The sequence below is a fragment of the Polypterus senegalus genome, chromosome 14 (assembly GCF_016835505.1).
Source record: "Polypterus senegalus isolate Bchr_013 chromosome 14, ASM1683550v1, whole genome shotgun sequence".
Taxonomy (NCBI): domain Eukaryota; kingdom Metazoa; phylum Chordata; class Cladistia; order Polypteriformes; family Polypteridae; genus Polypterus; species Polypterus senegalus.
In genome coordinates this window covers 25,386,808-25,412,932 of record NC_053167.1, presented here as the reverse complement: position 1 = coordinate 25,412,932, position 26,125 = coordinate 25,386,808, and the positions used below count along the sequence as shown (strand labels likewise).

The following is a 26,125-nucleotide window of genomic DNA, read 5'->3' as shown; positions in this document are numbered from 1 at the left end:
TCCTCCATAAAGTAATTTTCCTATAAAATGATAAAAAATAATAATACAATAAAAATCAATGAAAATATACAATGTGAAAGAATAAAATAGTACAATATACATGTACATATAGTGCAGATAATGCAAATGATTCATAAAGTGGCTCAGGTTGCGCAATATTACAGATACAGTGCAAGTTTACATTGAGGTAATTGTAATTACAAGTGCAAGCAGTTCTACCTGGAGCACTTGATGGTCTGAGTGCGTTTATAGCTCTTGGGATGAAACAGTTTTTGAGCCTCATGTTCTGTGCAGGAAAGGCTCTAAAGCATTTGCTAGATAGGAGAAGTTCAAATAGACGTGGCATGGCTGAATGGAATCCATGCAGATGCTGGTGGCTTTCCTGAGGCAGCGTGTGCTATAGATGTCCTCCAGAACTGGAATCTGTATCCTGATAATCCTCTGTATTCTCAAAACAACCTGCTATAGAGCTTTCCAGTCAGATGGTGTGCAGCAGTGTTTCCACACACAGATACAGTGGGTTAAAATACTCTGGTGCACTGAGAGTAACAATGCTAAAGCAACTAATGTATTTGAATAGTTTGGCCATTCCGTGCACCATTATATTGTTACAGAATGGTTACAATCAAGTGCCTTAAATATTTAAACGATATACAATTAATTTTGGTGTATTTGATAATGCCCACATAATGGATATGAATCTAAAAAAGAAAGGGAGACCACACAGAAACAGTATCAGTGCTTTGACGCTGGGTGCTGCCAGTTTGCAAAACCAAGCAGAAATGTGCATATGCATGGTGTGAGGCTGCCATGAAAATGTGCATGGGTTCACGCCAAGTTTAGGTTTTATACATCTAAAAGTGAGGGTGGAAATTGGTGTAGGCAACATTTTGGTGAATACGCACTGCTTATACATGAAGCCCCTGGACCTACAGCATTGAAGAAGAAAATAAAAAATATTAACACCTGAAAGTACAGCTTATCACTTTAGAGTTAACTTTTTAATAACATTTTATCATAGATGCTAACACCACATTCTCAAACTAATTTAATCTAATTGAGGGTCGGGGACAACTAATGCTGGGTACAGGAGCAGGAGTCAACCCTTAACAGGGTGCCAACCCAATGCTGCATCTACTGTCACACACACACAGTCATATGGGGCCAGTTCAAAATTGTCTGTCTGTAAAAGTAGCTTTAGGATAATGCAAGAAAACCAGAGGAAGCCCCTGCAGACGCAAGAACACAACAATTAGGTTCCACAACTGAGCCCAGGTGGCTGGAGTCCTTGTGCCAGTATATGTGCGTCTCACATATATATCAAACTTGGGATCTCTTAACTGGTTTGCACTTGTATACAGAACTCGGGCACTGACTTGGAAAACTGTAAATTCTGATATTTTCAGAATACTTGTGGACAGTTTACCTCCACACTTCTACTCTGCTGAACTCCGTTTCTGTCGATTATAAAACTCAGATCTCCTCTGAAATCTCCTCATTCATTTTCTTGCACTTCAGATTCACTATTTCAGCTTTTAATTATTGTTCATTAACAATTGACTCTGCTGCACCCACTGTACAAATGTTGACCCTGCTGTATTATCTATTGGTGCGTGCTGCCAAATTAATTTTAATGTACTTTCAGTTCCTTGCCTTTTTGCTTACTCTGATATGGTGCCAGGATCTTTATGCATACATTTATATACAGTACTTCTAGATTTATCATTATCACAATACATCAAAATCCTGAATAGTAGCACTTTACTTATTACATTACTGCTAGAAACCGTAAGTATCTTATTAAAAAATATTAAAAAGAAAAAGACAACGAATGCTTTAAGTAAATTTCATAATGATGTTGCCACACAGTGCAATTCTGCACTGCCTTTATAGGTATATCGGTTTTCATCTTTAGATTAAGATGTCTTTAGGTTAAGGGTGTTGGTCCTGGTGGGCCACAGGGGCTGCACATTTTGTTCCAGACCAGTTATTTAATTAGAAATAAATCTTTGTCAGTAATAGATTTTATTTAATATCATGACTTGTATTTTTAACTCTGCAATGTCAGGTCATTCTTAAATCAAAGTTTTGTTTTTTTTTTTCTTCTAATGATATCATCTAAAATAATTTGAAGCCCGAAATGGACAAGTTTCAGTCCTTCACATTTTTCTCTTCAGTTTCCTTCTAAGTATTTTATTAAACCCAATAGAGCACAATGAATACACACATTTGTAAATGGAAACCAGCTAGATAAAAAACTGCTGGTTCTTTCATTATTTGTTTCTTCTTGCTAATAAAATTAAAAAATAATGAATACGTCAATTTAAGACTAAAATAGACAATTAAAGTTTCAAAATCTTAACAAGTGAGACAACTAAAATGAAGCTGAAAAATGTCACTTGAGCAATAAGTGCTTCATCATCAATGAATGATTTCTCATGAAACAATTGAGTTGAAACAAAAACATGCAGCCACTGTGGCCCTCTAGGAACGACATGGATCATCCATGATTTAAAGGGTCTGAGTCTTAAAGAGCAATTCAATTAAATGAAGTTAATTATCAGCAAAAACTGGTCACTAATTAATAAAATTGTTCAAATTAAAACCTGTAGCCACTGTGGCTGGTTTCTGTCAACCACTCAATATTGCTGGGACAGAGTCAGCCTGTCATGACCCTAAATGGGATTAAATATGTTTAAGAATATTATCTATTATCTAATGTATATACTGTATACATACATTCATTTTACAGATTTATATATTCCAGTACAGAGTCCACAGAGTCTGAGGCAGGAATTAAGGTTTGGGTCCACAAACAGGCCAATTTAGAGTTGCCATCTACGTTAACCTCTTTGAGGAACTCTCAGGAAGATGTGCAAACTCCATATAGAATGCACAATTTTAATTCAGGATCTTGGAGTTACAAGGTCCAAAGCTCAAAAGCTAGGGGGAAAAAATTTTTTAAAAATAAGGAGTTTTGAACTGTAGTATGGTTAGCTTTCAGTATATTAGTTTAGGGGCCATAGGTGTACATATTTGTAGTTTACAAGATGGCCACTAGCATCAATTGAAACTATCACAATGAGTTACTTAATACGCATGCAAACACTTGGGTGATGAAGGTGGCATGCGACACAGTAAAAAATGGCCTAAGACCATGATGCACTGCTGCATACTGACATTGATTCTGATACAATGAAAACTTTCAGTTAATTTAATATTCTTCCCTTACAGAGCAGCCCTTACTGTTAATCTTCAAACTGATTTCTCACATTTTCAAATAGGCACAGTGGTAATTTATTCTGTACATCTTTCTCCTTAGAACACAAGTCATTCTGCTCAGAGATGCCAGCGTACCTTACAGTACAGTCAGACTCCAAAGGAAATGCTTCTGTCTCGTCACTCAAGCCTGGCCAAGTTATGGCGATGGGCTAGATCTTGTGCTTCTCCATCTACCTGCTGCCTAACCCAAATGTCATATCAAAAATGCCTTCTGAATTTTTCCTCAATTTATGATTCACCTATCCTTTTTTGATTTTGTCTGATAAATAATTAATACTGTTATGTTCTTTCTGCTTTTGCAATGGTCGTCCGACTTTTTCTGTAAGAAATTGGTTGAGGTGAAAACCTGCAGCCACTCCTGCCCTCCCAGACCATAAGTGCGGATCACTGCTCTAGAACTGAAATTTGTCTTGGACGAATGAATATACTAACAAGCAATACAGTTAAATGCTAAGTTTCATTATCAAGGACTACAGCTACTGTGAGACCCAAGGACTGTATGCCTTCTCTAAATAATCTAATTGAGTGGCAGACATTTTTTATGATGTTAAGGACAGCCAGGTCAGAACAGGAGAAATCCAAAATACTGTAGCTTTTATTGAGAGAGGGTCAGAAGTAGTCAAAAGTCAAGCCAATTTTGTTAACCAGAGAGTCTAGATTTGTTGTCAAACCCAAAAAATAATAAATAAGAATCAAACTTGTTAAGCCATAAATAGATTTAGTACAACCCAAAAAGAAATCAAACATTAATGAATCATTGACCCACCCAATCTCGGATAATTAGGGAACCTAACCAAACCTTTATATAGACATGCCTGTGACGTCACAAACTGAACATCTGGGACACCTTCTGGGATGAACGGCCATGGTAATCATCAATGCAATAATGTAAAGACAATAAAAAAACATTATAATGTCAGGAAAAAAATAACATATTTCAACTTTTCTCCACAAGCCTTCTAGGAACAAAATATTAATATTAAAATGGAATTGGTTAGAAAACGATGCATACATTTAGGAACATTATTTTAGAATTCCTGTAGGAATTCAAAGAAATTGCCAGATCATAACAGAAATCAGTATATTAATTGACAGGTTTAAGGGACTTTACAGAGTTTGTGGTCAAAAATAAACTAAACTCAATACCTGAAATTTCTGCAGTGGAAGATTGCTCAAAAAATATACATGTTTTTGCAAGATATTTCCTTTATCACAAAGTTTAGACAATAACATAACAATGTGGCCATCATATATAACATGGCCACTGTGATGTCATTTGTCACATGGCACATGGATCACATGCCTGGTAACCACACAGAATTAAAATGATCAAACACACAAAATGGTAGAAAAACAGAAATGCAGAATGGTGGAAAACATAAGAAACACAGAAAATGATAAAAGATTATATGCATAATACAGACAGCTATCCATTGTCAAAGTGGCATGACCAGACCATCTTGAATTTCTAATCAAGACAGAAAATATGCCAAGCGACAGAGATTTGAAGACAAACAGAAAAGATAAGTCTGCTTGAGGCCTCAGTCAAAATACTAAAGATGGGCTCATGGGGCAAAAGAAAACTTAAAATCAAACAATATTCTGGTCAAAACCTGAAATACTTCCTAAATATTTGTATGCTTTTGAAAGCAATTTCTTTAGCAGTCTTTCCTTTATTACAAATCAGGTTTGAACATATGACATGTGGCTCATCTTTATACTGATGGTCATTACGATGTCACATGGGCAGCTCATATTCCTAAAAGCTAGGGCCATCACAAAAGCTAGTAGACAATACGGCAGCATCTATGATGTAATCTATTACAGAGAAACAAAGACAAATAACACAAAAGGTGCTACAATCATCAAGTATTGCCTGAAACAAAGTTGAAATTTCTGTTAAATTTCCAGAAATGTTTCCTGCGCTCTAAAATAGAGAATTTTCTAAACTTATTCTGAAACAACTGCATTCCTTTAAGGTGTATCCAAAATTTATTTGATGGCAGGTATTTCGTAAATCATGTTCCACATCAAAAAAATAATACATAAATTAAAATGAATGGCACAGTGGTGCAGTGGTAGCAAGGCTGCCTCACAGTGATGAGATTTGAGTTCACATCCCAAGTGCTTCCTTAGTGGAGTTTGCATGTTCTTCTTATATCTGTGTGAGTTTCCTCCCACAGTCTAAAGATATTTGAGGTTAGGTGGACTGCCGATGCTAAAAGTGCCACTATTGTATGCATGTGGTTTCTGTTTACCCTGTGATGGACTGGCGCTCTGTCCACGGATTGTTCCTGCCTTGCACTCTAATCTTGCTGGGGTAAGTTTTATTTATATATATATAGTGGGAAACAGCCCGGACACAGACAGACGTACATCATTTTAAAGTCCAACACACGTGTATTTACAATTATACAAGTGCACCAACCCAGTACCGCAGCACCAATCACCCCAGTCCAGGCCAAAACCACAGTATGCCTTTCCTGTCTTTAGGCTGCATCTTTCCTCTCCCAGACCTCGTCCTCTTCCACCCGACTCCCGCTCTGAATGAAGGGAGGCAGCCCCTTTTATGTACCCCCAGATGTGCTCCAGGTGTACTCCAGCAATCTTCCACCGACACACCCCAGTGTGGTGGAAGTGCCGGCTGTATCCCCGGAAGCACTCCGGGTGTCCCTGCCCCTCCTACCCCCAGCACTTCCTAGTGTGGCAGAAGTGCTGAGTGTCCAGGGCTCACCAGGCACTGGGGCGCCCCCTGGCGGTGACCACGGGCCCCTACAGGGTTGAGCTTTAAAGCTCTGCACCCGTGGCCCCCAAAGCAACCAGGGCGGTCGCCCCTCATGGTCTGGAGGAGGCACAAGCCCTCCTCCGGTCCTCCTGAGCGTCTAAAAAATACACAAACAAAATTCAAGCTGTACTGAGCACTGACATGTCTACAAACAGTAGGCCTCCCCTCAAACCTTTCCACAGGCAACTATTTGATTTCCAGTATCATTGGACGGCCTTCTACAGATTGACAAACAAACTGTTCATGAGCTTTTAATACCTTTAAATACTCAAAATGGGCAATCATTTGCTGGCCAGTTTCATTCAGCTGTGTCTGCTGAGCAATTGGCAACAATCCAGTGTCACAACTGTCAGGCACAGACATTTCACACTAGACGTTTAAGCTTGGAGGAGAATGTTCTTGTATGTCAAGTTGAGCACTTATTACTGAGGTCCCTTTCTGATACATGGTGTGTAGGGCTACTTTCTTTGTAGTATCCATCCATTTTCTAACCCGCTGAATCCGAAAACAGGGTCACGGGGGTCTGCTGGAGCCAATCCCAGCCAACACAGGGCACAAGGCAGAAACCAATCCAGGGCAGGGTGCCAACCCACCGCAGGACACACACAAACACACCCACACACCAAGCACACACTAGGGCCAATATAGAATCGCCAATCCACCTAACCTGCATGTCTTTGGATTGTGGGAGGAAACCGGAGTGCCCGGAGTATTTCAGACCAAATTTTAAGTATGATTTTTAAGCAGATTCCCTAAAATAACAGGTTAATAACATAACATTTTCAGACCTGCTTTTTCTGGGTCATAGTCTGTATCAGCACTACTGAGTCCTGGGCAAAAAACAACTTTAAATGGATTATAAATTCATCATAGGCCCCACTTATGCAAAGCCAGCCACCTAAGAATCATCAATTCACCATGCAGATCTTTTAGGGTGTGGGAGGAACACAAGAATACCCTTGAAGAAAATTACTATGGCGCTGGACCCGTGTGTTGGCAGTACTGGCGACAGATCATGCAATGTAAAATGTAAAAACAGATGACTGGATGAAAAGAGATCAAGAGTATACTTCAAAACAAGTGAGCCAAATGTGTGTACTGCTGTTGGTTTGAAAGAGAGAATGAAGAGGCAGCTTTCAAACACGATGTCAGCAAGATAACCAGTGCATTGAAGAGTACAGTACACAACGTTAAGCCATGTCATTCCATTTTCAAAGCCTCCTTAATCCTTAACAGTGTCGCAGGGACACATAGGATCAAATTAGATTTGGTTGTAACGTTATTTTGTTTACAATTTTATCTTATTCACTTCATCAAAGTACTTGTTTGCTTTACACGTGAATTTGCAAACACCTGTGTACAGTTGGACATGCATTTATTTTAATGATAGCACTTAATTAGCTTCCAAAGTCTATAACATCACTCGCAATGAACTCATTCCAAAAGGCTTTAAAGCAACAGTGAATAATTGACACAGATACAGATGTTACTTAAATTTATGGGGAAAAAAAAACATTTTGTATATTTTAGGGTAGTGAAATGGCCCAGTGACCCAAGAGTAGGATACAAATCCATGAAAATCATCCCTTTCGCCACTGAGCCACATTAGAAAATATTTTCAATTGCCTGCAGAATACAAATTAAAACTATTATGCAGTAAACTTTTGCTTGGGAATATTTGATAGTGTGCAGCACAGTATTTCATTCACAAATGGGGCAGCTATTCAGTAAGATATTTATTTTTATATTTAAGGCTTTATTTTCCTTACAATGTACTTGAATGGCCTGTGCTTTTTCATTTGAGATTTAATTGCCGGTGATAACAACCATTTTGACTAGATGAGTATTTGTCCTGGAGGAACTCAGTGGCCACAGCTTTTTACTTTGACTCTATTTTATAATAGGTATATTCAAAGGACCACACCATATAATTAGACATTCTGCTGCTGTTTCTATTATTGATCTGCTATATTAGATACTCTTATCAGTGCAGATTTTAATTCTCTAGGAAAAATCAACAAAATGTTTCATAGAATAGAATAAATTAGAACCAATTTTGTCTTTTCTCAATCCTATAACTTGTTTTTTCATCTCCATTTTTTCTCAGTATTTTAATAAACAAGCTATTCAATCCGAGTTAAAGGGTTAGTGCATTTGCTGTTTAGCTGCTCACTACTTTCTATTGTGTGCCTTACTGTAAATTGCAAACTGCTTAAAAAAAGTAATGCAGTGTTTATAAGCAAGAGAGGCTAAAAATGAAAACTTGAAAGGACTTCTGCAAACTAAAGATTGTGTGAGCAATACCCATCTTTGTCAATTTCAAATGGAAGTACAAGACGTATTATTAGGTGTATTAGCATAACATTTGAATGCATATTGTCATTGTTGTGTTTCTCTGGGCTCATGAAACAACTTGACTCCCAGTGGGCCAATTACTTTGAAATTTTGTACACTTATTCTTTAAAGCAAATTGTCGTTAAGGTACGCCAATCATAGCACATTGTACAAATTGATGACATTTTTAAAATTCCTGTTTTAAAAAATCATTTGGAATTTTTCAAAAATGTCTCTCTTAAAAATTGCAGTTGAGGGCAGCAGAGCATGTGAATAAGGGCATACATTTAAGGAGTGTTCTCATATAATGTCAAACACTTATTGTTGTGCTTATTTAAAATGTATTGGCAAATTTTCAGTATCATTTATCTTAAAACTAAGAAACATTATATGCAACCCTAATTAATGATTTATATACTGTTTTAAAGCCACATGGACAGAAGTGATTTCAACTCATATCTTTTCATTATTTATGCTTCAAACAGCCAAACGTGATGACAAAACGACAAAACAGATCACCAATAAAGGTTATAGCAATGTCAGCAGTTCAGATTGCTCAGATGGAAACTTGCCATTATGTCAGCAGCTGGCACAAATGTTTGCAATAGCAGCACACTTCTTCTGCTGCTAGAAGTCATACCAGGTAAGTTAAATGATATTTGTCACTATAAAGGTAAAAAATATAAGCAAGGTAAGCAAAAAGTTTCTTTACTTACTTAGAAGTAAATGTAAGAGGAAAGGAACTCCCTAAGACTCCTCTGTAAGACGTTAGGCACAGAGTGAAAAAAACATGTCCTCAATATTTGTTATATTGAAAACAACTTCAAGAAAAGGAAAACAAGGAATCTTTCATAGCATTCAAAAGTTCCAGAATGCACCAGAATGTTACACTATGCATACATCTTGTTATTAACATTTTGAGATTACAGACGGCTACCTGGGGTGACAAATCTGACTGAATGGAAAAGTATATTAACAACTAGAAATAATGCCCAATTAGGGAACTGGTTGGAACAAAATCCTGCAGAACTGTAGCTTTCTGTGACCAAGACTGAACTCCAAACTATAGAAAATGCAAAAATATAGAGAATATAAATCATTCATTAGTTTAATTGATACTTTATTTGAGGTTAAACTGAGGTATCCAAGAGTGACCGCTATATAGTGTATGCTATTTTAAAAATAGGTACAAATATTATTAGGCACAGATACCATCAAATCCAAATCAGAAGTTTACCTACAAATTGCATTATGTGGCTCATTGTTTAACAAGGCTATTTATATTCAGAAACACTTGGTTTAATAGTTAAAAAAACCATCAATATCTCTTTTACTATACTTAATTGTATTTTGAAGTGTGTCACTTCAATTACTGATCTAAAATAAGTTTTGTTTTTCATCCTCAGTTAAAGATACTGTCTCCACTAGTGGTACAACCACATAATAATTACATATGTAGCCTTTTTCTCTGTTATGGGTTCTAGTAGCAGATGCTGATGATTTGAATGTTTAGGAGGCTCAGATTCCACTAATGCCTGTGTTTGGGTTGTCCTTACATTTATTACATTCTGCATCCTATCCTATACTGCTGTCTTCAGCCATCATGAGCCATTAGTGTTTGCAATCTACTGCACAAGATATATTCAGTTAGCTTAGAAGGCTTCCCTCTCAACAACAGGGATTGTGACAGGGTCACTTTGCTCACGGTGAATTTTGTTCAACTCTTTCCTTTTGAAATTATCATCCATAATGAAAAGGAAAACTTTGGGTTTTGAGTTTTTTTTTTATATATCAAACTATTTTTTGGAGTTGGCCTTAAGTGGTCAAGAACACTGAATGAACTTTTCTCCAACAGGCAGCAATTGTTATCAACATTGCAGACAGTGATGTAACTTCACCTCTTGTGGCACAGAGAGCCTGGTATGACAGGGTTTGCCAGTCTGGAATGGATTTCATGGTATAAGTTCAGACCCCAACAAAGCCTTAGAATTGAGCATGAACCAATCAAATATAATGGAAAGCACATTGTTGAGATAAACATTTTATTTTCTTGTCTAAAATCCATTGCCTTCAGCCAGTACTCTGGTTTCCTCCAATTGTATTTATTTTTATCATCTTTGTTATGGGATTTGGCAGAAAATATAAATGTTTGGTCCTCTGTTCAGTCATAACAGTATGCTTTCACTTTGAGAGAAAGAGAGAGAGTTGAGTTGGAAGCATGCAGCTGTGCAATGGGTGACACCTCACCACCACACTAGTTTCAATGGAATGCAACAGTGTGATGTTTTGTACAGTGGCTGGAGTGCCAGTCCTGCCACCAACCCCTGAATTTTCACTGCAAGTTGAGGACCTGCTTGCAAGGCTGAATGCAGGTCAACGTCATACCCAGGACAGAGCAATGGCAGATTAAGGGCCTTGCTCAAGGGGATCTGCAAGGAGGAATGGCAGATGATCCCCAAATCCAGGTGTGAAAAACTTGTTGCATCTTTCCCAAGAAGACTCATGGCTCTATTAGCTCAAAAGGGTGCTTCTACTAAATACTGAGCAAAGGGTCTGAATACTTAGGACCATGTGATATTTCAGTCTTTCTTTTTTAATAAATCTGCAACAGTTTCAAAAATTCTTTTTTTTTGTCTGTCAATATGGGGTGCTGTGTGTACATTAAGGAGGGAAAAATTAATTTAAATGATTTTAGCAAATGGCTGCAATATAACAAAGAGTGAAAAATTGAAGGGGGTCTGAATACTTTCTGTACCCACTGTATCTGCTTACTGTCATAACACTCAGTGTCACTTTTTAAAATTCATATTTGATCCTGAAGCACTATAAAGTTCCCCACTTGCCTTATTGCTCTTTCTTTTCTCCGACTCTCATGACTCTAAACTGTTATATTATTCATCTCTTGTAGGGTTAGTCGGATGAAAACCTTCGAATTATGATAGAAATTCTAAACATCATAGCATTGTCATGTAAACTAGCAACATCATTTACAATGACATTAGGAGCATCCAGCAGGTGGAAGAGCAGTGTAGATGAGCTACATGATGTCATAGCAGAACTATAAAGATGGCAGCCCCACTGGAAACAAGCACCAAAGAGAAGCAACAGGTCTGTCATATATTTTTTGAGGAGTGAAGGGTAAAATTTATTGAGATAACTAGGTGAATGAAAGTTTAGTGGTCTTCTGAGTAATGGTGTCTTGTGGCAACATGACAATGCTCAGTCTTTCATACTACCCAAAATGGTTGCAGTGATTACCACATTTATGCACCACTCAAACAGGCAATGAGTTTAAAATCATGGATGAGTGCTGCACATATGACCAAAACAATTTGTTTTTAGAGAAATCTATACATGCTGGAGGACTTGTATCCAACACCATGGAGACTGTATAGAAACAGGACAAATATGAATGTCACCCTTGCTGCAATAAATTATGAAAGATATTAAGGTTTTCATTTGACCCGCCCTCATATACTTCATATTATTAAATGTTTTTTGCCTTCTCCTTTTCTGGTATTGTAAGTTTGTAATGCCCTTGTCATCTTTTTCAATTTAGAAATGGCTCCACACAACAGCCTAACAGTACTGTGGACAGCAGGCACCCTTGCCTTACTCTGCTACTCCTGTGTGTATTTTTTTACACATCAGCTCACTGTTACCCTGCTTTCTATTTCTGTGTAAATTGTCTTCATCTATCTTAACACATTTTTTGCAATTCATATCACTTCTACCATCCTTCAAAAACAACCTTTCCAAGGATTCCACTTCCTGTATTCTACGTACATTAATATTATCTACTCTATATATATAGATATATATAAAATCCTAAGCCTAAAAGTGCAATGATTTTGTGCAATGATTTTATGTGATGAAAATAAAAGACAAAGAGTAGTTGACAAAGACTGCTACTCAACAGGCTTTTAAATGTTTGAAGCACCGCGCAAGATACAGATCACGCAGCACGGCAGTAGCAGCAAGCCACCAGCTGATCGAGCAAAGAGGAGGTAAAAAAAACTGTATCTGTTTCTCATTGTATCACCATTTACGAAGGGGTTTCAGAGGAACGACCGCATCTCCTTGGGGAGAGACACGAAGTGGCTGGCGCATAGTGCAGAAGATGGGGGTTGGCGAGCAATGCGAGCAGGGGGTAAGCCCCCTAGTATCCTAAAAATATACAGCTTCCACCATTTGTCATTTTGAAACTGTAACTTTTGGCTTCGATGTCTTGAACCTTCTCCTGCTACCTAACACTCCTTCCACACTTTTGAAGTCTTATCAAAGAATTGTATCTGACCTTCAGTTTTTATATTGCTTTCATTTTCTTTCTTTGAAATCAATAGAAATCCCTTCCTAATTGTTTACATGGTCATCACTTCACTCAGTAATTCTTAAATGTCATTGGTTGCTTTTTTGAGCTTGCAAAGTATTTTTACTTTCATAGGTGCTGCTTGTTTTGGACATCTAAAGTGTCAGAGGATTCTTGTGAAGTAAAAAAAGACCAGAAGATGATTTCTTAGACAAAAATGGGTCAGAACTAAGTAGATCAAAAATAATCATGTATGCAAGAATCAAAGAGCAAAGCAAAATTAGAATTAGAAACCAAAAAATAAACCTAACACTGGAGCCTGCATAGAAGATAAGCATACACCACCATGAGGAGTAAGGCATTGTTTATTCACCCAAGAATGGCACATACTAAAACGTCACAAACACGATGACAAGGGCACGTGATGTATCTTAATGGCACTGCTTAAACAAAGAAAACCAAAAGTGTAATAAAACTGATCTTTTTCAAAATAATTCAAAATTACAAATAAACCTCCAAATGGGATGTGCATGGTAAAAACAACTAAGATACATGAAAGCACAAAAACAAAATACTGTACATTTACTATTACACCACTATTTGTATTATCACAGCAGGTGTGGCCATGATGTCTACTATCGCTGTCCCCATTGCCATCATGTGACTCTCATCATGCTAGTTGTTTTGTCATTAATTCCATTGCTATTTATGATGGTATTCTAGCTTAGGGATATTACACGTTCACTGCCAACTACTAGAATTTTGTTCCATGTCCCAAACTACAAGGTAACACAAATAGATTTTTATTAGAAAAAAATATTTTTTATTGTGAGTTTTGTTTAACAATAAATTGCATTTAATTAGTGTATTAAAATAACACCCTAATTTTATTATAATGAAATCAGGAACAAATTTACAACTATGACAGTCAATGCGATAAACAAAAATCAGAAAATACTACGTTCATTTTCTTCTGTTAGAAAACTTAGTTTTGTTTTGGACTCCTGACTCATGCTGCGTTAAGATCAAGTTTTGTCTCATGTTTTGGTAAGGGTTAGTGGGTTTATTGCTTTTCTGCTAATAAATTCAGGCCCTTTTGCAAATGATTCCTTTATGTTTGCTCCTTTTCACTTCTTCTTTCCTGGTCCTTAAAAATTTGCCCAGTATGAAGCCAGCTCTCATTGTGTTCTCTAACCATTAAATGCTTCAAAAAATTATATTTAATTTTATTACTGCCAAATCCTCAGAGGTAACTATACCAGTAACCTATCAGCACTTGGGTCTTAACCCTTTCTGAGATGATTTAGAGCTTCTTTGATTTTTTCTTTTTGTAAATTTCAACTTACATTACTTTTCTTCTTTTTAACCAAATACTATCTATTCAATCCCCAATATCTTTTGTACTAGTTTACAGTTTTTTTGTCATATAACTGTAAAATGTGTCTACTATTTCTAATATTCCTTGCTCATCACATTTAACATTACTTCTCCTCAACTTTAAGCCTTTAATTGTCTTCATTTTCTATAATTTTGTTCTTTTTTCATATAGATAAATTATCTGGAGAAGAATATAATCAATAAGCTGGTTATGTTTTGCAAAATAGGTGGAAGGTCAGATAATCTAGAATCTGTTGAATCATTACAGAGAGAGTTGGATAACATACAGACTTGGGCAGATTTGTGGCAGATGAAATTTAATATAAGTAAATGTAACGTATTACACATAAGAAGTAAAAGTTAGGTTTGAATACACAATGGGAGGTGAAAAACTTGAAAGTACAGTTTATGAGAAGATTCTAACAATCATCACTATCTAAGTCAAGACAGTGGCCAGCAGCAATCAAGAAAGCTAATAGGAAGTTAGGTTATACGCACAAGATGTGGAGTACAAGTCAAAGGAGGTAATGCTTAAGCCGTCTAATGCACTGGGGGGGTCTCAACTGGAATACTGTGTACAGTTTTGGTCTCCGTATTACAGGAAAGACATAGCAGTGCTAGAGAAAGTCCAGAGAACAGGAACCAGGACTCTGAGCCTAAGAGGAGTGAACTATGAGGACAGATTGAAAGGTGAGAAAACAGTAATAACAATAATAATAACTATTATAATAATAATAATAATAATAATATGTTTAATTGATATAGCACAAAATTTATGTTTTTAAAATTATGAAAGGACTTAGTACAATTGATTTCCAGCTGTTACTTTAAAATACATTCTGCAACAAGAAAACGGGAAATGTGTTAAGGGCAGATTTGCACAAATCTTAGACAGTTTTTCTTCAAAACACAGAAACATAGAAAACATAGAAACATGAATAAATTACCAGGTAGTTTGGTGAAGAGGAAGACTTTAGGGATCTTCAGATCTCAACTTGATGCTGTCTTGGGCAATCTAGATGAATAGGATGGATGAGCTTGTTAAGCTAGATGGCCTGGTCTCATCACAACTGTTCTGATGTTCTAATTTTCTTGAGAAAAACTTACCAGAAAATCTATAATCCTCTTCTAAAACTTAAATGTTTCACTTACACATTTAATTTTTTTATTAATTCCCTGATTTATGCTTAATACATTTAATTTACTCATCCATACCTATTGTCCGTACTTTGATAGGATATTTTCACATAAGAAATATAGCAAAAGTTAGATCCCTTATAACATTGCAAGATGCTGAGAAATTAGTTCACGCTTTTGTTTTCAGTCGGCTAGATTACTTTAACACACTCCTCTCAGGACTACCAAAAAAGACATCAATCGATTGCAACTAGTGCAGAATGGAGTTGCCAGAATCTTAAATAGGAATAGAAAATCCAAGCACATCTCTTCAGTTCTGATGTCACTACATCGGTTACCCATACCATTTAGAATTGACTTTAAAATACTGCTTATGGTTTACAAAGCCTTAAATAATCTCGCTCCATCCTATATTTCAGAATGCCTTTCACCTTACACTCCAAATTGTAACCTTAGATTTTCAAATGAGTGTCTGCTTAGAATTCCAAGTGCTAAACTTAAAAGAAGTGGTGAGGCAGCCTTCTGCTGTTATGTACCTAAAATCTGGAATAGCTTTCCAACAGAAATTTGCCAGGCTAATACGGTGGAGCACTTTAAAAAACTACTAAAACCACATTTCTTTAACATGGCTTTCTCATAGCTTCATTTACGTTTAATCATGATACTCTGTATATGCATTTAATTATCATTATTATTCCTGGTGGCACCGAAATCCATACTAACCCCTACTTTCTCTTCTGTTCTTTTTCTGGTTTTCTGTGGTGGCGACCTGCACCACCACCACCCGATCAAAGCACTGTGATGTCCCTACATTGATGGATTAAAGGCCAGAGGTCCACATGACCGTCATCATTAAGTTCTTCCATGTGAACCCTGAATACCATGAGGACTGATTTGAGGTCATTTATATTAGGTAGAATGCCTAGAGGGGGCTGGGGGGTCTTATAGCCTTGGAACCCCTGCAGATTTTTTTTTCTCCAGCCATCTGGAGTTTTTTTTTTTTGTTTGTTTTTTCTGGCCTCCTGGCCATCAGACCTTACTTTTATTCTATGTTAATTAGTATTTATTTATATAATTTTATTTTTTGTATTTTGTCTTTTTTCTCCTTCTTCATCCTGTAAAGCACTTTGAGCCTACATCATGTGTATGAAAATGTGCTTTATAAATAAATATTGTTGTTGTTTTTGTTGGTGAACTGAGTGTGATCATCAGAAAGGGAGTGGGGATCAAGTGCAATCATCAAAGCGGCAACCCACCACGATGCACTGCATGACCTACTGGAACGCACTACCATTATAAACACCAGCAACTGGCCCAAACGTGGGTGGCAACCCAGTGGTTAAGTAACCCTGCTTTAGTTCATATTCATTTATTATCATTCTCAACTCTGTGTAGATTTTGTCTAGTAATCACTCCTTGGGCCTCTTTTGTTCATCACTGAGGCCTGGCTATCAAAGATTCACCTAGGGAATCTGGTCCTTAAAATTAAAAAAAATAGACCTCAGACATACCAATCTATCTGTGCCAGCCAGAAAAAGCCATGCTGAGAAGGTCTCAGGAATTTCAGAGGCCACTCCTAACCCAAGAAGTGATAAAAGTCCCCTGGATGGTTTTAAAGACCTCTATCTTTCAGTGATTTTGATGGTGAAGTTGGGACATGAATTAGACTAACATTTAAGGTTGAATGGTCAGAGTTCTGACTCACAGGGTAGTAAAATGGAGTGCTTGGTATAACTAATTCAAGTCACTCCACTGTGGAGACAGAGGTTTAACAATTGTGCAGACTGGCCCAACGTTTGTGGAAGGTTTACCATGAGTATGTTTTGTTATATTCGGTTGCAACACCGTGTCTCCATCTCTTTATCAATCTAATGCATGAATTTACATTTAATAAGTGGACTGTGTTTGTGTATCTGGCATCTTTAGTGTTATTGTGAGTGATTGGACACTGCAAGAGAGCACTGCCTAACGTTCCTAATGTTACAGTTAGAGCTGTCATCTGCTATCAGGTCAGGCAACCAAACCTGGAGTGGCCAGCAGTTTGACAAGTGATAAAATCTTGCAAAGCTGAATGAATACAACGCAACACAGGAGGCCATTTGTACTTTCAGCACTGAGGTTTTTGAAATAACAAAGATTAGGTCAACAGGGGTTCTAACATATAGAATGTTTAAGTGACATTCTTCATTTTGATTTTATTTTACTCTACCACTTATCTTGATTTCATTTGATGTATTTCTTGTTATTAGACTCCAATGAGTGGCATCGTAGTGCAATAGTTAATACTGCCGCTTTTCTGATCCACCATGCTGGGTTTGAATTCTGTACCTAGTTAGCTTCCGTGGGGGTCTCACTGAGCTTGTGCAGTTTTCTTTTCAGGTCACAATGGATGTTCACGTTAGGGTGACTCCAAATTGACCCAATGTGTGTGTGTATGTGTGTACAAGTGTGTACATGTGTGTGTGTGCACATATCTGTGCTCAAGGTGGTCATCTGCCGGCTCCACATGGAAAGAGCAGCTCTTGCCATAGAATCAGCTCCTTGATGCTATGCTTTAATAAATTATGCTTTTTGGCATTTGCTTTTCTGCTGCTTATACAGTAGAACTATAAATGTTTCATTACACAATATGCATTTTTCATTTTAATAACATTTATCTTATTACAGTCATTCATGTTAAATTAGAGAGCAGCAGGGGTAATATTTCAACATGGTGTGATGTCAAGATAACACTCAGCAAGTTTTAAAAAATCAGGAGACTGGATCTTTATTCTCATACTGTATATATGTAAATAATAAATATACAAATACACAGCAGGCTTTTCACCTATGGTATTACACACAGCCTGGCTGTGAATGAGATGCCAGTGTTTTGTGGGACAAATACACTCACACTCATTTAAAGTAGCAACAAACCCAGGTGCAGGTTTCCATATTGGAGGACAATCAAATGAAAATGGGAAGGGCATGTAAACTTCACATGAGAGGAACTAGAGTTAAAAGGCTGTTAACCCGATCTACTGAGCTACAATGTACAAATCTACAGCTTGCAAATTCTTAAAGCTGATCTACTGAGTGGTGTTTTGTAATGTTAAAGTGGTTAATACGGCTGCATTACATCCCTAAGGACATGGGTGCAGTATCCAGGCTGGTCAATGTCTTCTTCAGGTACATAAGATTCTTCTCACATGCTAAAGGATAATTTGTCACCCCAAACTGACAAGATATAAGTATTGCCCAAGATTGTGTTCTGGCATCCCATCCATGTTTGGTTCCTACCTTTCATTTGATGTTACTAGGATATCACCAAAGTGAGTCACAAAATGGGTGGAGAATATCTTATAATCATTATAATCATTGTAGTTTTCATCATTGCTGTTGCAGTACAGAAGCTCTTCGTGTTAGACTATAAAGACTCATATACTGACTACGCACCAAGAGCTTGATGCTGCCCAGATGTGCTCAGTTATTGTTAGCCACCGTTTTATGAGAGGCCAGTTTAGTACATCAGCAACACATTGTGATACAAGTGGTGCTGTGATGAGCAAAGTGCGAGTCTGAGAGACAAAGTAGCCTATCCCTGAGTGTGGTGAGTAGTGCGCAGTTACCAGACATGACTGAAGGGGTAAAACAGAGGGGTGCTGCTGTGGTGTGCCATGTTAGCATCAACCACTTTCAGGATTGATGGCCAAAATGTTCAGCATAATTACAAGAGGTTGCAAGGAGTAATGACAAGTAATGTGGAGAGTAATACAACCAAATGTCCCAGCAGGAAAGCCCACTGGAAATTTATATAGCCATTTGTTTTTCAGTTCTGCAAACTGAGAATTGGAAGACAGAGAATGACTGCGTAATGGCAGAGTAAGAGCTTGTAGCACCATTTATAAAGAGAGGTTTTGGGAGAAAGAATTATCGACTTATGTAGCTGCAAAGGAAGTGGGACGGTCTTTCTAAAGGGCAACAGACCCATTTTCAAAGCAGATTAACCCATGTAATGTCCTTGGGTATAAATCACAGGGTGCAGTCACACCACGCTAAGTTAAATTTGGCAGTTAAGCTAACCCACATATTGTCTGAGGATGTGGAAGTAAAACTGGAGTATTCATAGAAAAACACACAAGGAGAGAAACTGCCTGGCTGGGATTCCATCCCAGTCTGCACCACTATGTCTCCCTATTACCTGTTGAGGTCAAAGCAGAAACATTAAGATACTTCCCTCCCTTTGTAAATGTAACCCCCCCCCATTTTGTTCCCTCCCACAGTGTACATTGCATTTTTTCCTATAATGAATTCGTCAGCGTAACTTCTCCGACTCCATATCCGTCATCATCAGACATGAAACAGGCTTACGTCATGATGGCCCCTTTGTTTCTCTATTCCTATCTCCCAGCCACACATCTCCCAGAGATTACACTTTAACCATCAGGTCTCACACTCTGCCAGGTCTCAGGTCTATCCTGAGATGAGCATTCTACTGATGCCTCAGCATAAAAGAAGCAATCTCACTCCTCAATCCAGTCGTTCAAGGTCAAAGCCACAGGCCTCAGAGCACAGAGTTGCTGCTGCCTCACTCTCACTGTCGGTGTCTGCTTTCCCTAATCAATGAAAACAGACTTACTTTCAAGAGAAAAAAAAACTGCCATTTTTTTTCTAAACAGAATGAAAGCTTGTCTTGGATACAAATGAGGTAATCTTGACACCTCATCACGTCGCCTGTGTCTGAAGAGCACTATTCAGCCGTGTGCAAAGATCAGGAAGAATCCTAGTGGAGACTGGGTTTGCTGTACTGACTGCTTGATTTCAGATGAGGATGTCTGGGACAAAGCATTAGAAAAAGAAGTGAAAAATCACACTCAGTGAGCCAAAGGGTGACTTCGAATAGGCAGCATGAATACCTTCAGTGGACTTTATGGTTGTAGTGACACCACATCAGTTCTTAAGTCTTGTATTATGAGGTTGATGATTGTGCCCAGGCAGTGCCCTCTCCTTCTTGAATACAAGATAGCATCCATGTACACCATGTATGTCATCTGTAACAACCGACAATAAACTGCAGGCAGGTGTGTGAGTGTGTGTTAGAGCTGTGGGGGAATCAGCCAGTGAAAAATGTTTAACTCATGATTTGTGGTTAAACCTCTGTTGTCATGAGGACTGAAAGCCAGAAGTCTACGTGACCATCATCATCAGGTCCTTCCATGAAAACCCTAAATACAAATAGGACTGTTTGACTTATGTTAGGTAGACTGCCCAGAGGGGACTGGGCGGTCTCGTGGTCTGGAACCCCTACAGATTTTATTTTTTTTCTCCAGCTCTTGGAGTTTTTTTGTTTTTTCTGTCCACCCTGGCCATCGGACCTTACTTATTCTATGTTAATTAATGTTGACTTATGTTTATTTTTTATTGTGTCTTCTATTTTTCTATTCATTTTGTAAAGCACTTTGAGCTACATTTTTTTGTATGAATATGTGCTATATAAAGAAATGTTGATTGATTGATTGATTGATTGATGAGTTGGGGCTTCACTTTCAGCAACTTAAGCAGCAGCCACATGATGGGTGGGCAAGGGACACAAAAAGGGAGAACTGGGATGCTGGCTTCACTCAGACTGTGTGTTTGTTTACCTGTGTCACTGCTGCCAACAGGTTGAGCTACTAAATTCAACTGTATTTGTGCTTTGGATTTCTGGATTTTAAATTTTGTCTTGCACTCTAATTGTTGTTCTGACCCATAGTTAGTGTTCTTCTGGCTGTTTTTGAAATTTTTTTGTCTATGCCCCTTTAAATTTTGCCCCTGAATTCCCCCGTCTACTTATCAGACCCAGTGCTTTGGACAAAAGGGGGCATTACCCTTTCAAAGAAACTGTCCCACCCTCTCAGTTTTTAACTGAAGAACTTATTTTATGTGATCAAACTTTCATTGAAATGCATACACTTACACAAAAGCCAGACTTATTTTGACATGACAAGACTTAAAATAAATCTCACTGCTTGGCACTCATCCTCGTCCCCACCACCTCATAACACAACTGAACCGAACCCTGGTGCATTCAAATTGAGAACAACAACAAAAAGAAGAAAAGCAAGTGAGGGAACAGCACAATACCAACCCTATTAAAAAGAAGAAATATTAAGGATTAAGGTTGTGGCTGGACCAGAGGCCATCCGTGCTGAGACCAGCTATACTGCATCAGACTATTTATCAATTCAAGAGTCAGATGCCCCACTGATCCTCACCACCAACCGTTCCAAAAGGATCATATTGAAAAAAGGAAGACTTCCAGATGAAGGAGAGGTAGGGAGCATGCGCTGACAGCATGTTGCCTCTCCCACCACACGACAAACCATCTGGATTAGGACCAGAGTGCAACAGGTGACACCTCAGCACTACACTGGAACAGTGTGAAGTTATTTATGGTGGCTGGAGGGCCAATCCTGCCACTAAACCCCAGGTTTTCGCTGTAAGTTGGAGGACCTGTTTGCCGGGCTGGATGCAGATTAGTGCCATGCCCAGGACGAAGCAATTGCAGGTTAAAGGCCTTGGTCAAGAGCCAAATGGATTAGAGTCGCTTCTGGCATGTATTAGATTTGAACTGGCAACCTTCTGATTGCTGGTGCATATCACTAGCCTCACAGAAAAGAAATCAGTAGAATTCCAGTGACAGGCAAAGGCAACTTTAGTAGCAATTGTCCCTAATGCAAATCTTCATTGTTGGAGAGCAGATAAATGAAGGAAGGAAAAGTCTAGAAGCATAAAAACATTGGAGAGCAAGGGGATGACTAAAGAATTAATGAACACTTTCCCCTCAATAATTTGTACCCTATACATTTTTGGTAGTTAGTCAGTACTTAGATAACAATACAGGAAGGTAATTCACAAACAAAAAAAATGAACCATGTAAGTGCTGACCTCTCCACCCATAGGAATGAAAAATCAAAAATGAGACCTCTAGGTTTCTCCTAAACAGCAAAGATATCAGAAATAAAGAAAATGAAGACATTTTCTTTTGTCTCTAGCTTCTCAGATTTTTATCCTGACAAAAAATACCCTAGAATTCTCACCTGTGTCTCCTCTGGAAGTTCAGCAGAGGTCTCAGCAAGGTCACACAGTGGGCTCAGATTTTCCAAGCAGTGTCTTGACATCTATTTTCATAAATTTGCATTGTGGACGGTAGTACTAAAACACTTTACTAGGATTACAAAGCTGATTCTGAATCATACTATTAGGTGCTCTAATTTGTATTGCTGTGCTTCAGATAGATCACACTCATTCTGTGAAAAATGGTAGGCTGTGTGGCACAGTGGTTAAGACTTTGGACTTCAAATCCTGAGGTTGTGGTTTCAAATCCCACTACTGATATCACTGTGTTACCATGAGCAAGTCACTTCATCTACCTGTGCTCCAATTGGAAACACAAAAGAAATGTAACCCCTCATATTTCAGATGTTGTAAAACACCTCATATAAAGAAATCAGTCAGTAAAAATATGAAGTCTTGAAAGACATTATAGTAAGGGTAGATCCTACAAATTTCCTGTACTTTTCAAAGCAAATTCTCGATTTTGAGTCCTTTTACTTCAGCTGTATCTCACGTCTCATTTTTGTCTAAAGCTGTTTCTCCTAAAAGAAATTTTTTAGGGGAAACATTTGTGACAAAATTGATTCTTAAATGAAACATAAATGAGAATCTCTGTCAAGTCTCATGAGCCATCATAGGTTAACCTTTGAGCAGTAAAATTTTCCTTTGAGCAGTTTTCACTGACTTCATGCTGCACTGGAACTCTATCTTAAGAGACATGCAATGTTTCTAAAGTTTAATGAGAGAATTACAAGGCCAGGAAATATGTCATTAGACAAACTTGTAGTTAGGAACAGCAAGGGGTCACAACTGGATGTTCGAAATCAAACAGGCAACCATAAACTTAAAGGACAAAACGTAAATAAAGAGACAAAATCAAATAAAGTCATAAAACAGAAAGCATACATAGCACTACAACCTGCTTAAACTACTAAATTAACTACCAGTGATGTGAAATGAGGGAAAATGCACTGTGATGTCAATTTTGTGACAATCAGGGTCATATGATGCCTCCAGAGTATGTCATGAAAACAAGACCGTAATCAAAACATTTTCAAAATAAATCAAAATGAAAAATAAACCACAAAAATGGAATCCTGGGGTTATTTTGGTATACTGCATTACTCCTCAAGGGAGAAAATTGTGTTTTCACATGATCTTTGGAGGTCAGACCGCAGGGTCAGACATTGTACAGCAATCCTGGAGCAATTTTAAAGGAATACTCCACCTGAAAATTATGTCTTTGCATGTGTTTCTTACCCTGTTTAGCTTATAGTGATGGCCAAGAAAAAAAAATAATCTCATGTGTGAGTGGAGATAACAACATTCCTGATGGAATGCAATGGACAAAAACGTCCATGAAAAAATTTTCCATTTTTGTGTCACAAAATCAAGTCATATGGTCTAAACGTGCAAGACACGTGCATTTGTTGCTAAAATACTGCCAAATAGATACCTTTGTAAAATAAAGTAGTAGCTCCGCAACAGGGAGCTCTTTTACATGGTGTCATGCTTTTGAACTGAAGACCTCACCTCATTCATTACTCAAGAGTCCTATCCTCATTACAAAACTATATTTATAAAATTCCTTTCTGCATACGCAAGGTTGTACTGCACAAGATACATTGATGTACAATTGTGCTCATAAGTTTACATTCCCAGGCAGAAATTGTAAGACATGTACCACACTTCAAAGAAAAGGTGACTGATCAGGCCAAAGACATTTCATTTACTTTTAATGTTATCCAAGTTAAAGTGCTAATAGCTATAACTTTGTATAATGCTTCACAGAAGAAAGCATACTAATAAGTAAAATGATGAGACAATCCCTGTTCAAAAGTTGCATACCCTTAGTTCTTCCTACTGTTTATTTTAACCCCTTTAAGCATAAATGATGGGATGCAGTCTTTTGTGATAGTTGTGGTGAGGCCCTTGATTTTCTCAGGTGGTGGGGTTTCTCATTCTTTTTTGGTGAAAACGCCTCCAGGTCCTATAAAGCATAGGGATGCCTTGGATGAGCTGCATGTTTGAGATCATCCCAAAGTGGCTCAATGAAATTGAGGTCAGGAGACTGTGATGGCCACTCCAGCACCCTCACTTTTTTCTGCTGCAACCAGAAGCTGTAGGGTCAACTTGGCCTTGTATTTTGGAAACATTGTCATAATGAAAGATCCACATGCGTCCCAAGCACAGCTTCTGGACTGATGAATACAAGTTGTCCTCCAATATTTTCCTGTAACATGATGCATTCTTCTTTCCATCGGCTTTTCACTGTGGTTACCTGTGTAGCTCAAAAACACACCGAACCTCAGAGATCCACCTCCATGCTTCACATTAGGGATGGTGTACTTTTTGTCATGGGCCTTGTTGCATCTTCTCCAAACATAGCATTTATGGTTTTGACCATATTTTGTTCTCATCAATCCAAAGGACTTTGTTTTAGATGTTTTGAGGCTTGTCTAGATGCTGTTTGGCATATTGTAAGCGGGCTGTTTTGTGGCGTTGGTGTAGTAAAGGCTTTTTTTTCTTATAACTTAGCCATGCAGCCCATTTTTGTTCAAGTACCTCCTTAATGTGGATCTTGAAACAGCAACACCCTTTGTTTGCAGAGAAGCCTGTATCTCAGCTGAAGTGGCTTGTGGGTTTTTCTTTGCAGTTCAACAAATGATCCTTGTAGTTGTGGCTGAAATAGCAGTTGGTCCACCTGACCATGGCCTGGTAACAACAGAAACCCTAACTTTTCACTCTTTCCTGTCAGAGTCTGAACGCTACTGACAAGATTTTCTGGATATCTTTTTCTATCCTTTTACTAATTTAAACAAATCAGCAACCTTTTCTCGTAGGCCCTTTGACGTTTGTTTGCTTTCCCCATGGCTTGGTATCCAGCAAAGTCAGTGCAGCTCTGCTGGAATTTAAATGGACTAATTATACACAGACACAGATTACAATGAAAGATGTTACAGGTGTGGGGACTCTCCCTTAAGTACCCTTCATTTGAACCTGTGTGTGTCGACTTGTGTGTCTATTATCAGTAAATGTTTGATCTGGCCCATTTGGGTAATTTCAATTATCATTATGATTTGAAAAGGGCACACACAGTAATGTGATTATAAATTGCTTTGCCTGAGCACACTGCCTAATTAAAAGGAAAGCTTTCTGCATGATTACTTATATTTTTCAAACAATGGCCAATATTTTACAAATTCTGCCAGAGTATGTAAACTTATGAGCACGACTGTAAGTAACACACAATTTCAAACACGTATGATGTACAGTACAGAACTTTATTTACAACATGAATGCCTGTTATCTCGAGGTTTCTTTACTATGTACAGGTTTCACATTTTCTTATTTTTCCTATGTACAAAGTGTAGCCATCAAGCACCAAACCACAGACACTATATAACCCAACACAACTCTGGGTTCAAATAAAGGATTTTTATTTGTTACCAAGACATTCCAACCAAGCACCAACCAAAATCAACATAAGAATGTGAAAATTAAACACATTTTTATTTCCTTCCTCCAAGTTAGTGTCACCTGCAGCCTCCTGACTCTGTCTCCCTGAGGTGTGGACCCCAGAGCAATCCTCCCCCAGCCACCCAAGAACCACGACAGGGCTGTGTTTCCGGACTCCAATTCCCATGCCTCCCAGAAGGTGTCCTAACTAGGTTCATTCCAGGGGAGCACTGCCACCTGCTATGTGGTAGATTGAACTGATACCAGCATCCATGTTCTCCCAGTCTTTCCATTATTCTTCTGTCCCAGTGGGCATGAGGATTGTTAGGTGTTCAGGCTGAGCTATGTTTCCACTCACACCATCCATC

The 26,125-nt window shown here is 38.1% G+C and overlaps 1 protein-coding gene and 1 long non-coding RNA gene across 2 annotated transcripts in view; one reads left to right on the top strand and one right to left on the bottom strand.

The window, feature by feature from the left end:
- Window positions 1-14,858, top strand: part of LOC120515124 — a 33,417-nt gene extending 18,559 nt beyond the window's left edge. Inside the window, exon 3 of the long non-coding RNA XR_005630597.1 lies at window positions 14,689-14,858. This is a non-coding gene — a long non-coding RNA (uncharacterized LOC120515124). The remainder of the gene's footprint in view (window positions 1-14,688) is intronic.
- slc12a5a (solute carrier family 12 member 5a) overlaps window positions 1-26,125 on the bottom strand; it is an 820,727-nt gene that overhangs the window by 778,968 nt on the left and 15,634 nt on the right. The window lies entirely within an intron of this gene.